Genomic DNA, 10,308 nt, shown 5'->3' on the forward strand with positions numbered 1-10,308 from the left:
AAATAAACAAACCCATCTCTTATGCCATTTTATCTTATGCTGTCATGCTCATTAATAGGCCTTGTGCATTTCCAAAAATCTTTCTTATTTTATCATGTGGTGGGAGTTTAGTGCCACTTGTGTCTCACCGTGCTGACTTCTTCAGCAAGAAATCCTTCAGGCCTTCTCTGCTTGCAGAAGATTTCTACCAGCTCCCATGGGATGCTGCCTAGGAGAGTTCACTGGTTCACATTCTCTAGGCAATCTTTCTTGAGTGAGAAATGGCAGCTGATGTCCGTCCCACTGCAGGCTGAGTGAAAAGAGAAGGGTTTCCCTGCACTTTGTCACTCATGTTTTTGGTTTCTCTGCTGCTTCACCTCCCTGTGCTATTGCTTCTTAGTTTATTTCTGAGCTTGGAAAAAGTGTGAAAAACAGTGAGAGTAGTGCTTCTATTCAGGCATTTCTGCCTTAGCTGGGGATCCCATTACCCTGCAGGGCAGTGCAGCTGCAGTCCCACCAGCATGATGCCCAGCTGTATAGTGTATATGAGTCAGAGTAATTTCCTTTGCTTTCTTTCATGTTCCATGTCTCCATCTTCACTCGGTTTGGGGCTCTGCTGCTTAGCGGCACCTTCTGGTTAGGTTAGTGAGTTCCCTGCTCCAGAGCTACAACCCCAGTGCCACACAAGGGGAAAAACCACAAAGTGATGAAGGAAATTTATCGAGCACAGCCTGGCAAATGCTCCTATGGCAGCACTCAGCAGCTCTTTGCTTCTCTGCTTTGCTGTCATTACAGAGCCTATTTGAAGTAGGAGGCATTTAATACGAAATTTTGATCTGGGGAAACTGGCTTAATCCCTTGCCTATTTCAATTTTTTACCTGAGAAATACCAATATAACAAAAAAGAAACTCTGCTGCCAATATCACTATTCTTTCAAACCTCAATAGCTTCACTTTTTATCATTCTAGGCTGTTTATTTGGCCTTGACTGCTGGTAAAATTCAAGTTAAAAAACTTGCAGCATTTATTTCAAAGCCTGCAAACAGTCAGTACTTTGGTTTTCCCTCTGAGCAGATTGTTTCCTAAACTTTCCAGTGTTCATGTGTTATTTTGCTATTCAATCAATCACTTTTTCTCCCTGAAGCATGTAACCTACTCAAATAACAGTGATTATACATTCATAATTGCAAAGTCAAAATAAAAGCCTAGAGCATATGGAAATGATCAGAATATGGTGTAATAGCAGCAATGCCATTTACTGTATATAATCAATTTAGCGCACCAATAAATACATACATATATAAACCTCTGACAAGCATACTATTCTTTTCTATAAAACTTTTCATTTAAATTCTGGTGCAATTGTTTTGGAATAAATTTTCTTGTCACAAAGATATGGCTTTTTATTTGAGTCCATCGTATTGCATCATTAAAATATTGGTATCTTTTATGTTTCACAAACATTTGTGGACACACCATTAACCAACATAAAACACAATGCAGTAACAAATGCCTGTTTTATGACTGCTGTCAGACTATATATACTCTCTAATGGTCTAGCATTATCAGCAATCTAAGACTAAATTATCACAAGTTAAGTCTATGAAATACAAGACACATATATAATCTCCAGGAGTCAATGTATTGAAATATTAGAATTAAAGGTTCAGACAATCAATTCAGCCAAAAATGCAATTTTGTAGAGGTATTTTTCATTCAAGAAACAATGAAGGAAAAGGAAGGAAGCGGCAAGTTATTATCAAAAAGATTGCCCACACCCAAAGAAGATATAGTTTCTCTGGACATTTATGTACTGCGAGCAGGAGGAATGGAAAAAAGATGAGCTAGACAAAGAAGAAAGGAATTTAATAAAGGTCTAGTATTTATGTCTTCATCAGTTTTATTATTAATACATTTTGATCAATTAAATTGTTCCATTGCCTGTTTGTTAGATTGATTTGTGTTGTTCTCCAACACTTTTTACTTGGCCTGAGAATTTTACTGTGTGTCTATAGGAGCAGAAGAATTTAAGACAAGAATGATAAATTGCTAGCAGCATATCGTTTGTTCCAAGCTGTGTGAAAAAAACCTGTGCTGCTGGAAAATGCAATTAATGAAAGTGTATCAGGGACACTAATTTAGAGTGATAAGGTCCATAGTGTTTTGGGGTGTACGGCAGGGTCGGCTGTGGTCGGTGGTGAACACATACAACAAATGAATTTGCCTTTTGCATGATGACAGTTCAAAAGTTTGGGGTTTTTTTCATCTCCTGAGTAAACCCTAGAAAAGAACATTTTCTTTTGGTTGTCGTCTCATCTAAAGGTGATGACAGGATCAATTTCATTGGCTTAGCACGACAGTATTAACCATGATGGCCTGTCAAGATATGTAATGGCAATATATATTGGAGAAGCATCTTGGCAGAATGAGCTCCATAATATGAATCTCCCTTTTATTGTTGTCTTTGACAGCAACAGTTTAAAGGGTAAAGAGAGTTCTAAAATCTTGGCATCACAGACAGACAATGTCAAGTAAAGAGAAGCAGAGAGGAAGAAAAGCAAACAAGTTTCAAAGAATGTGTCCAGACTCTCAAATGCATTTCTAATCAAACAGCAAAGCAATCATGACTTAGTGAGATTCCAAAGTATGCCATTTACTCTCCATCAAAAGGTTTGTGGGTTTTTTTTAACTTTTCTTTCTAAACTAAAAAGGTAGAAGGCACACAAAAGTCTGCTACCTAAAATGGTTTCAAAATACAAATGTTCTGTGTTTAGTTTACTTTTTGGATTAGATGTGTCAGTTCCAACAACCCCAACTAACCTATGCTCTAGCCTATCCTCTGTGCATCTTGTTCTTCTTACAGAGATTATACCTCATCTATTAGGATCTTTTTTATTTTTGTTCCCACTGGTTCCACAGACTTTCTCCAAACACTTCGCTACTTTTGAAGATCTGCATTCTTTGTCGTTTGTTTGTTGTCCTCTAATGAAAGTGTTGGAGTTGTTTGTGGAATACTAACTAAAGCCTTTCTACCCCTTTCCCTTTGGAAATTAAATGGAAACATTTCCATTGACTTAAAGAAAAATAAATGGCACGGAGTTGATTTATCTTATTCACAACGAAATTTGCTAGACATTGTCTTCTCTTGCCTGCTTTCATTTTCAAGACTGCATACCAATAAACATAATATAAGAAATATTTTTCTCTATAAATTTCAATTCTCCTAATTATACATATGCATAATACATAAAAATTGTGAAGTATTATTATGGTTTACTATTCTATACATTCTTTTTGAAGTCTTGGGCCTTTGCAATGATTTATTCAACTGTGTTATGCTTCTTTCTCTTCCTTTTCTTTCTGTGGAATACAACATTTCATGGAAATTATAATAAGATTTATTGTAAAATGGGAATGGGAGTTTTTTCAGGAGTAACATTACAGTACTGCTGGTCTCAGGAGATGGACTGATTTTATCTGTCCTTAAAAATTTGTGGTAACTTTGAACACTAAGAGCAGTATGATCCATCATGGCCTAATTCTCTTCCAGTTGTACTGAAAATGAAAGCACAGCCATTGCCCATTTTTGTAGGGAAACTACAGACATGGCATTCAATATCCTCCTAGACTAGACACTTACAAACACTAAACACTTACTAAACACTTACACTGCATTTATGTAAACTCTCTTGAATTCATTGGCTAATACTTATCTGAGTAAGGGCTGCTTACCCAAGAAAGGATTTTCAGGCTCAAGCCCTGCTTCGATATTCTCCACTTTCACCAGGCAATTATCTCACCCTCCTGAACAGATTAAAATTTATGCAAAACTATAAACAAGGTTGAAAGAGCAAGAGGAAAATAGAGGTAATGTATTAAGTATGCACCATAATATTAGAATTCGTAAAAGCAGCATGACTTACAATTTGGATACAGCATAAGCATTAACGTAAAGATGAATAAAAGATTCTTTGCTAGTTTGAATATAGCACGTGAGACTTTAAAAATGGAAATACAAAATGCATGGGGAAAAACAGAGGCACTCTGTGCTACGTTATCCTCGGTGACAGTTTTTGTAATTTAAAAAAAAATGACAATACAGTATACAAATACAACAGTTTATTGAGAAGGAGAAAATATTATATATTGAAATTCCCACATATTCATAAACTTCTCTTTCTGCTGTGTTTTAAAGGGCTGGGATCAATTCAGGGATATGTGCAAATCATGGGAAAACAATGATACTAACAAACGGAAATTGAAAATTTTAGGATGTGGCATTACAGAAGCATTAAAAAAAATTTCATTTCTCCTGATGAATAAAAACAAGAATATTTTTGTTGGAAACTTTGCTGAAGCAAAGTGGGGTCTTTCACTAATGAATGAACTTCTTAAGTTAGATACAAACGCATTAAAAACACTCAGAATAATTGAAATGAACATAGTACTGGCAGCTGACCAGAGAGAGAAATTCAGTTTGTGAAAAGTTGGCGATCAGAAACTTGCCAAGGAATATGCCGCGGCAATGCTCAGGTCTCATCCACCAGGCAGACATACGTGGGTTTTTTGCCCTTTCTTACTTTTGAAATAAAATTATGCTCTTTCTTGAAACTGCAGCTGGATTCAGCTAAAGGTAGATTTGAGGGGAAAGAATTGTCCTTTTTTTTCAATTTGTTTATCCACTACATTTAACATATATAGCTTTTGATAACTCACCTTGTAATAGCAGAAACTTGCTGCAGTAATTCCAGGTAATGAAAAACTGATCTTCTTGTTCGTCTCATGCATTCTGGGTTAAAGGTGCTATTCATAAATGTTTAAAACAAAATATTTTTATTTTGTCCTGGACACTTTCTGCAATACAATTGCATGCAAAGGATTTCATATGTCGATTACTTGCATAAGATCTTCTGGAACAAATTTACCTCTTGGCACTTACATCTTTTTTAAACTAGAGTTTTTGAAATAAAATCTGAGTTCTTAATGCTGTTCAAGTCAGTTCAAAGACAATACCTTGCTAATTAATACAGTGTGGGGCAATTTATCTTTTCAGGGCTAGCAATTTTCCTTGGTTATCTTTCTCAGTTTCTGGGTGAAGTAGTCTCCAATGCAAAGGAGTTTAATAATAGTTTGGTGAAAGGCTACTCTATTCGTACACATTTAATTGTATTTTTTAATGTAAAAATTTAGTATTACTTAAGTAATTTGATACATAGAGTTAACTAAATCACTCTATATGGTCTGTATGCCTGATTCTCAGATTATGTTCCTCGTTTTTTACAGAAACTAGCCCAAAAGACTATTGAACAGATTTCTTCTTGTTGCCTGAAATTATTTAAACAGGATTTTCCTTGAGATGTGTGCTGGTGGACAAGTGAAAACTAAAACAAAATTAGAGTGACTACTTAAAAAAAATATTCTGTAAGAGGTTTTTTGTGTTCATCACTCACCTCTAAGATTTTTAAGTACTGTGTCTTGAAAATGATTCTTGATTTCACCCCCAGCCCTCTTCTCTGAAACAAAATATTGAAATGGAGAAGTAATTCAGACTTACTGTTTCTGGAAGGCTTTGTAAGCAATAAAATTTCTACAGTTCTGCTGCCTACAGAAGAAGGATGTGGGTAACAGTGTCTCTGTTCTGCAGATGTGTTTCATTTGGGCTTCTCCAACATTGGCTGCAAGAGCTTTTGACAGACATGGAATATTAGAACAATTAGATCATTAGCTACAACAAGGAGCTTGGTTGCTTCCCCCATCTCCTCAGTTTGATATTATCTTGTTATTTACTGTATCTTTTACAGATTGTATTACTGAAAAGTTGAAACAGTTTTTATTGGGGTTTTTTAAGGGGTTTTCAAAGTTCTTTTTTAAGTAAGAATGCCTCATTCATTCATTGCTCACTAGTAACAGATCTTTACTCCATGTGGGATCAGCATACACTGTCACAAAATATATCTCAACCCCAGCTGACCAAACTAAACAATATATGAAGCTCTCAGAAAGACAATTGCAAATGAAATACCAGCAGTAACTACAATTGCATCATCTGTGACCAAAAACAATATGGTTTTAGTTTAGCTAACATGTTAAATCTTATTAAAATTCATTACAAAAAATGATGAGGAGATTTTTTTTCAGATCTAGAGTGAATGTGATATAATATGAATTAGTATTTACAGTTAGAAAATGTGTCTTTGGCTAAATGAGGGAAGGTACTGCATTTCATAAACGGCTTGAGAAGAGGGGAGTCCAAATGCTGTACTGGAAATTTGCCTTTTTGTAATATGTCTGTGGGGTCATTATATATGGCTTTAAAACTTATTTTTAGAGGCTCATTATTATTTACTTTAAAAAGCAGAGAAATAATGAAAAGCAGTTCTCTTCGTAGACCATGGTAGGTGTTTTTAGACAGTATTTTAAAAAGTTCATGCACAATTATTTTGAGCTTTAATATTACTTATTATCTAATTTTACTCAAATTATATTTTGATGGTTTCTTTTTCTCTGTCCTGTTTTGAAATATGCATTGGTTGGACTGGATTTTAGAATATTAGATTTCTGGATTTTTACGCTGCCGTATTTAATGCACAGTTTGTTCTTCTTCTGTGCATATAAGGTATTTAGTTGTTTGTAAGGATTGTATCTTAGACAATGAAGATAAGAAGAACTGGGTGAAGAGAGACCAATGAGGATTTTTTTTCCTTCATTTTTAAGTCTTTAATTTCTTCTAAAATTATGATGATGCTTAAGGACTTTGAAATTTCTCTGAAAGGGTATTTTATGCATGGGTTTCTCATTCAAAACTATTGGCTTGTAGTGTGAGATTTCATCCATGACTATCAAATTTTTTCTGTATCCCAAATATTGACTGTCAACATATCTAGACATTTTGCTTTCACAGATTTTTTGTGAAAATTCTGTAGAAGAATATTTTATATACCACTGCCCATCATTGCATAGTAGAAAAAGCTGACTAACCATGCATATCACTGGGATATGGCAATCTGACATTCTGATACTACAGTTGGAGAGCAGGCTTCTATTATTTTCTATTTTCAGATGTGCATTTATATTCCCATAACCAAAAACACTTGGCTAAAAAAGGACAAATCAATATTATATCAAAATTCCTTTTCCTTGAAGGAGAAAAGCCATTGTCCAACCTCACCACCTAATCTTCAAAAACTCTAAAATTCAGTTCAATGCTAATGATACCCTGTAAATTTTGAACTGGAGTACTTAGTTTTGTATTCATCCATGCTAACTTTGTGTAAGAGGAGATTAGGTGCTACTTCAGTTCTACCATAATGTATAAGAAACTTTTTAGTGTTGATTGAACTTCAAGGCTTACAAAGGGAGAGAGATTCTAACCTGATCAATTATATCATACAATTTTTAAAAGTAATTCTCTATAAATTATGAGCAATTTTCCTATTTAATGAAGCATTAACTATTATAAAAGGAACCTTGTCTTTCTGTTAGGGAAGAAGGAGTAGCATACTCCATACAATGATCTCTGTCTTTTATTATGTAATGAATTTAAATAAACCTGGTGAAATAATTTCAAACAAACCAAATGCATTTAATTATTTCTTCTATTTGTAATGTTTCTAAAATGGCTTGAATTTTTGCATTTGCATTTCTCAGCTTTATTTTTTTCCAGAGTACAAAAGAGCCACATGTGAATAAATTGGCTCCTAAAAACTGAAATACAAGATTGATCAAAAAAATCTTTCAAATATTATGTGAATCTGGAACTAAATTTTGATAACTGAATGACAACAAAAAATAAAAACATTAAATGACCCATATTTTAGTTATTAGTATGCTTTCAGAGTATTATTTACAAAGACTTATTTTACTGAATGGCTTATATATTTGGTCTTGTCTGGAGGAAAATATCCAGGGACTGAAAGTCTCAGTAAAGATCCACGGGTCCAAGTGACTACAACCCTTGAGAGACTTGTGAGACTGAAGCCATCAGTTGAGAACTTCAGCCTCTAAACTTTTTAAGTGATTACAGTGACTACATTTTTAACTAAGATTTTCTCTCTCTTTTCATTCTAACAGCTAATGGACTTTAACTTTTTCTTTCACTTGCAAATTTACAGATATTGAGAGCATGGAAATAATGTCATCTATCAAGAGAAACAGAAGTCTCACATTTCAAAAGCCTGATCAGAACTGTCCCAAGAGAATTGCTTTATTCTGGACACTTGAATTCATACTTTGAGAGGCAACACCCATGGGCCACACAAGGACCATTTGTTCACAATGAATTTCACAGATTTTATAAGACATGCTGAAGAAAAATCAACAGGAGAAAATTGAAAAAGTGTAGTCATTTAGCTGCATTTCTCCTAATCAATGATTTCATGAAAAGTCCAGACATCTGCCGCTTGGGAGACTGTGGGAGTTACAAATTCAGCTTTACTGAGCCATTACCTGTAAAAAATCCTCCCTCCCCATTTTTTATACCTGAGGCCATGGATTACAACTAGTTATGTGGGAGGTTTTAAATGATTACAAACTTTCACATAATGCATTGCTGTGCAAAGAATTGGAAGAAATGTTCTTGGAGGAATATTTTGGTCGAAAAAAAATCTCTCAGTGGAGTAGCTGGCTGGTCTGTAGTTTCATCTGAAAAATGCTCTATGTGTAAAACTTCTCAGTAAGATAAACTAAATGTCTTCAGAGGTTATGGACAGATCAGGGTTTGCAGAGAAGTGCCAGAAACAGGATGGCTGGAAAGAGCAAAAACGTTTTGGGAAGTACGACCTTGACAAAATCTGAGATGTAACATTTGGGTCAAGTGTTGTCTGAAAAAACAGCTTGTATATGTGGGCAAATCAACTGTCTCCTGTCTGAGCTCTTTTAGGATTTCCGTTATGCTCTCTAAGTAAACAGGATTTGATCTAAGATCACCTTAACAGAATCAGAGTCTCCTCTGATCACGGCAAGTTGTGGAGCTGTTAAATTTGGCTAGTTGTTCACATCAAAGGAAGACAGGAGTATGGCTTTAAGTGGAAGATCATCTTAATTTAGATTGTTTTTTTTAATCTCTACATAAGATTAGAGTACATAGAATTAAATGCTTGGTCCAAAGTTACTTTACTGTCAACCTTTTTAATTACCAGAACAAGACATTTTCTGCTGCACTCAAACAATTCATTTTGCTCCATGTTATTTTTTTCAGTGAGAAATATTATTTGTGAATGTTCAGAAAATTGAGGAGAAGTATCCCATACTGTCCTTAGTTTTTATTATTTCATACAAAGATGAGACAAATACACCATTCAGTGATCACTGAACATTTAAACATTCCTGTAATACCTTCAGTTGCTTCAGCCAGCTGGCTAGTGAGGGACTTTCTTTTTCCAGACAGTTTGATGGCCTGATTTTACTCTTAATGTGAATCAACAGACAAATGGCAGTGAACTAACAGTCTTGGAAAAAGTACATGTTCATCAAAGTCATTCTGGTAAACAAATTGTGGCAGCTCTATTAATCATGTCAGTTTTATGCTTCCTTCTCGCTACCTTCCCCCCACTCAGTTCAGTTGTCACATGCTGTGTTTGCCTCATGTCAGCACAAGGATATTGGAATGAAGACAGACAAACCAATACAGAGGTAATATATTATTTAAGTAATTCACCTGAATCCCACACCCTGTATGGCTCATGGTCAGTAGCCATGTCAGTGAATGCAGACTGAGCCATTTTTTCCACTAACTTGATTTTAAAAAGAAATTTTAAAATTGCAGTTATTTTTATTTCTGAGCTGGTTTAGAAGTTCTATGCTAGGCTGTAGCTTCAGTATACATGTGACTGCTGCCTGTGGGAAGTAGCAGTATTTTATTTTACACCTGCAAATTTGCATCACTAGGTAACCACATAATTTCACACGTGTAAATAGAGTTCCCATAAAATCTTACCATTTGTGCACACGGAAACATTTGTGGGAAACTGCACGCTGATTTTACAGTCTACACTCCTTTTTTGAAATTAGCTATGTGACAGTAAGATTGTTTCCAGATCTGTAAGGTTTTCATTTTTTTAAGAATACTGTGACCAAAATCAGAAAATAAATCTGTGGCTTTTTCTGTATGCATTCACATTTTTCCATTTTGCTATGAAAACAAAACAAATAAGGTCTAAGCAAAAGTTCTGGAAGAAACCTCAAATGTATAACCATCTGTTTTCTTGCTAGCTACTTTTCCCTTGCAGTTAGGGTGGCTTCTTTGGCTTTTACCAGTTGTCAGGCTCAGGTCTTCCGCCCTGAGGAATTGCACACCTTGCAGACAGATGTGGGTATGTAAGAATCAGAATA

The sequence above is a fragment of the Geospiza fortis genome, unplaced genomic scaffold (assembly GCF_000277835.1).
Source record: "Geospiza fortis unplaced genomic scaffold, GeoFor_1.0 scaffold1628, whole genome shotgun sequence".
NCBI lineage: Eukaryota > Metazoa > Chordata > Aves > Passeriformes > Thraupidae > Geospiza > Geospiza fortis.